Source organism: Malania oleifera, chromosome 7 (genome assembly GCF_029873635.1).
Source record: "Malania oleifera isolate guangnan ecotype guangnan chromosome 7, ASM2987363v1, whole genome shotgun sequence".
NCBI lineage: Eukaryota > Viridiplantae > Streptophyta > Magnoliopsida > Santalales > Ximeniaceae > Malania > Malania oleifera.
Window position 1 is genome coordinate 59,562,428 of NC_080423.1, and position 4,895 is coordinate 59,567,322.

The 4,895-nt window shown below is 43.1% G+C and overlaps 1 pseudogene; it reads left to right on the top strand.

Moving 5' to 3' along the window:
* The first annotated feature begins 1,099 nt into the window (after window positions 1–1,099).
* Window positions 1,100–1,523, top strand: LOC131160855 (large ribosomal subunit protein eL27x-like; annotated as a pseudogene).
* The last annotated feature ends 3,372 nt before the right edge of the window (window positions 1,524–4,895 follow it).

A 4,895-nucleotide genomic window follows, 5' to 3' on the forward strand; every position in this document is an offset into this window, starting at 1 on the left:
CATACCAGATGAAGCAAAGAAGGTATGCCAATTTGAGAGAGATCTGAGGAGAGAAATACACAAGCAGGTATTGATTCTGAAGTTGCAGGATTTTGCTGAGCTAGTAGATAAAGCCACTATAGCGGAGATTAGGGAGCTGTTGGAGGCTGAGAAGCAAAGGTAGAAGAAGAGATCCGCACCTTTCGGTTCCCAGTAGGGAGTTGGCTGTGGTTCGTAGAAGAGAGGTAGCTATTACAGAGACCAGAGACAAGAGACTGGGAATCGCTGTTTTTAAGGTATGCTGCCATCTCCATCTTGCCCGTCTTGCGGGAAGAGACACCTGGGGGAGTATCGTGCCGGGTGAGGTGTCTATTATCGGTGTGGGGAGCCAAGGCTAGGGGTGAGCAAATGGTTGGTTCAGCCAAATTCAGTTAACTAACTGAATTATCCTAAATTTTTGGTTAGAGAATACTGTTAACCGAACCGATCGAACCATTGGGCCAAACCAAACCAAACCCGACCGAATTTTTTTTCAGGTAATACAGTTAACTGAATTTAACCAAAAGGCAGGTTCATGCATTAAGGCTAGGAAAGAAGCTCTTCAAAGAATGCTTATCGTCATCAACTTAAACTGTAATTTCCTTGATAATTTTAAAGCTAGAATCAAAAATAACTTTCTTTATCTCATCCGTGTAGTTACCCAATAATCCATCAGGTTTTATCATGGCTAATGTTTTTTCCTTCTCTATACTTCCATTGCTTGAAGATCTGACAATGAGAGAGAAGGAAAACAGAAGGAAGAAAACCAAAATCAATGGCACGAGCTAATTGAAGTGCAGATTCATCTCCTTTTTTTAAACTCAAAGAGAGAGAGAGAGAGAGAGAGAGAGAGAGAGAGAGAGAGAGATGGGGCACCAGGGGCTAGCACCAGAGTACAGACCCTTCGTCTACATAACATGCTTCCAGTTCAGCCGTGAAGCTATGTACTCGATTACCAGCTCAAATTCTTCTTCCGAGCTAGTGGGTTCTTTCATTTGGGACCCAAAATTTGAACTGAGCTCATTGAGTTGCATAGGGTTTTACTCAAAGACAGAGAGAGGGGAGGGGGGACAGGGAGAGAATGGTGAAGTTTCTGAAGCCAAACAAGGTGGTGGTCCTCCTCCAAGGCTACTACGCTGGCCACAAAGCAGTGATCATCTGATCGTTCGATGATGGCACCTATGACCGCCCATACGGGCACTTTTTGGTTGCCGGGATAGCCAAGTACCCGAAGAAGGTGATCTGCAAACTGCAAGGACTCCGCCAAGAAGACCGCAAAGAAGTCCCGCATGAAGGCCTTCATCAAGCTGGTGAACTACAACCACATTATGCCCACGCAGTACATCCTCGACGTTGATCTCAAGGACATCGTCACGCTCGAAACCCTTCAGTCCCGCAACAAAAAGGTCACCGCCGCCAAAGAAACAAAGGCCAAGCTCGAGGAGAGATTCAAGACCAGCAAAAACAGGTGGTTCTTCAGCTCTGGTTTTGAGTATCCTTATTAAATCGGTTAATCGGTTAACTGAATTAATATTTTTTATTCACCAAACCGAAACCTGATTCACCGAAATGTTGGAAGGCATAACCGAACCAACCGAATTGGTTTTTTTAACCGAACCGAACCGACCAATTTCGATCGGTTAATTCGGTTAATTCGGGTTTCCTCGAATTATGCTCACCCCTAGCCACGACATATGATAAGGAATTGTCAGGCATAGATTGGTGCTGCTCCTACTCCTAGACCTACTCGAGGAGGCTACCAAGAACCACGTGGAGGCCAGCAGCAGAATATGGCCCCAGGCAGGGTTTTAGCTTTGACGCTGGGTGATGCTGAGACAGCTGGCGATGTGGTGACAGGTACGGTTAATATGCTTTCATTTAAAGTTATTGCACTTTTTGACTCAGGAGCCACGCATTCGTTTGCATCTGTGGAATGTGTTAAATTATGTGGGGCTGAAATACAAACATTAGATGTTGAATTATTAGTAGCTACGCCGACCGGGTCAGCAATGAGATGTAGTAGGATGCTTTGTAGTTGTCCAGTTGATGTTCAGGGGAGGATTCTATTTGCTATTTTGGTAGTGTTAGACATGCATGGGTTTGATATTATTTTTTGCATGGATTGGCTAGCAGCTAATTTTTCCAGTATAGACTGCCATGCGAGAGAAGTAATCTTTAGACCTCTAGGGAGACCAGAATTCAAATTTACAAGGTCACGAGTGCAATCTCTACCTTAGATGGTTTCAGCTGTTTGGGCGAGGAGATTGCTCTTGAGTGGCTATTAGGGATTTGTGGCCTTCATGAAGGAAACAACAGGGGATGAAGTGAAGCTCACCAGTACGCCAGTAGTAAAGGAGTTTACTGATGTGTTTCCAGATGAATTACCGGGTTTGCCACCTAATTGTGAGGTAGATTTTCCCATTGATCTACTTCCAGGTACAGCGCCAATCTCTAAAGCACCGTACCGAATGGCACTAGCAGAGTTGGCAGAACTGAAAGATCAGTTGCGGGATTTGCTTGATAAGGGCTTCATACAACCTAGTATATCACCATGGGGAGCTCCAGTACTGTTTGTGAAGAAGAAAGACGGGTCTATGAGGATGTGCATAGATTACAGGGAGATTAATAAAGTGACTATCAAGAACAAGTATCCTCTACCTCGTATTGATGATTTGTTTGACTAACTTCAGGGTACACGGGTATACTCAAAGATCGACCTTAGGTCAGGCTACCATCAAGTAAAGGTAAGAGCAGAAGATGTACCAAAGATGGCTTTCAGGACTAGGTATGGGCATTACGAGTTCCTTGTTATGTCATTTTGTCTGACGAATGCTCCTGTGATATTTATGGATTTGATGAATAGGATTTTCCATCCATATTTAGATTTACTTGTTGTTGTTTTTATTGATGATGTACTGATCTATTCGAGGAGCTATGAGAAGCACGAGATACATTTGAGGCAGGTTTTGCAGATGCTATGTGAAAAGAAGTTGTATGCCAAGTTCAATAAATGTGACTTCTGGCTTAAGAAAGTTGTGTTTTTGGGGCACGTTATCTCAAGAGATGGAATTTCTGTGGATCCTAGTAAAATTGAGGCGGTAGTGAATTGGGCTAGACCAAGGAACGTACAGGAGATCAGAAGTTTCTTGGGGTTAGTCAGATATTACCATTTTTTTGTCGAGAGATTATCAGCTTTATCAGGACCTCTAACACGACTGACTAGGAAGAATGCCATATTTGAATGGCACAACAGCTGTAAGCTTAGTTTTCAGGAATTGAAGCAAAGGCTAGTCATAGCGCCAGTACTGACCATCCCGTCAAGGGGTGAGGGTTATACTACCTACAGTGATGCATCCTTGAAGGGACTTGGCTATGTATTGATGCAGCATGGCAGGGTAATGGCATATGCATCAAGATAGTTGAAAGAAAATGAAAAGAACTACCCTACCCAATATCTTGAATTGGTTGCAGTGGTACATGCATTGAAAATTTAAAAGCATTACCTGTACGGTGATCAGTGTGAGATTTTCTCCGACCACAAGAGTTTAAAATATTTCTTCACCCAAAAGGAATTGAATATAAGATAGAGAAGGTGGTTAGAGTTAATTAAATATTTTGATTGTACCATCAGTTACCACCTAGGGAAAGCAAATGTGGTAGTTAATGCACTGAACAGGAAGTCTGAGGAATCAGCGTTGATGGCTATAGAGATTTTAACATCTGATCATGATGGATCTGGAGAGACTCGGCATTGAATTATCAATAATAATCCTTCAGTATGTATTGCCAACCTAGTGGTACAACCTACTCTACAGGAAAGAATTAAAGCTGCTCAAAAAGAAGACCCAGAATTAGTAGAGGTGCTGGATAGAGTGCAGAGTGGTCAGGGGGAGGAATTTAGTATTGCAGATGATGGAGCTTTACGATTTCATTCCAAATTGTGTGTTCCTGCTGATGCTGACATCAGGAAGAATATTTTGAAGTAGGCTCATAGAACTTTGTATACATTTCATCCTGACCGTACGAAAATGTACAGGGATCTGCAAGAGTTTTATTGGTGAAGTGGTATAAAGAGAGAGATTGCCGAGTATGTAGCCCAGTGCTTGACGTGCTAGCAGGTAAAAACTAAGCACCAGAGGCCAACGGGTTAGTTGCAACCGTTATTTATCCCAGAGTGGAAGTGGGATCATATTTCCATGGACTTCATTTCAGGGCTAGAGTCGACATCACATAGCCAGAATGCGATTTGGGTGATAGTGGACCGGTTGACTAAGACCGCTCATTTCCTCCCTATCAAGATCAGTTATTCCCTTGACCGTTTAGTGGAGATTTACGTTCAGGTGATAATTCATTCTTATGGAGTGCCTGTATCTATTGTGTCAGATCGAGACCCGTGTTTTACGTCACGTTTCTGGAAAAGTTTGTAGGAAGTCTAGGGTTTCAGCTATCATTTAATATGGCATTCCATCCTCAATCATACGGACAGACTGAGAGGACAATACAGATACTAGAAGATATGCTCTAAGCATGTGTATTAGATTTTGGGGGTAGTTGAACTCAGTTTATGCCGCTGGTGGAATTCACGTATAATAACAGTTCTCAAGCCAGCATTGGTATGGCAACATGTGAGGTCCTGTATGGTAGGAGATGTCGATCTCCTTTTGTATTGGGATGATATGGGTGAGCGGCGAGTTATGGGGCCAAATCTGGTACAGCAGGTGTACGATAAAGTTCGGCTCATCAGGGATAGAATCAGTGCAGCTCAAAGCCGACAGAAGAGTTTTCTCGACAATCACCGCAGGAATTTGGAGTTCGATGTGGGTGATTATGTATTTTTGAAGATAGCTCCGTTAAAAGGGGTTATAAGGTTTGGTAGG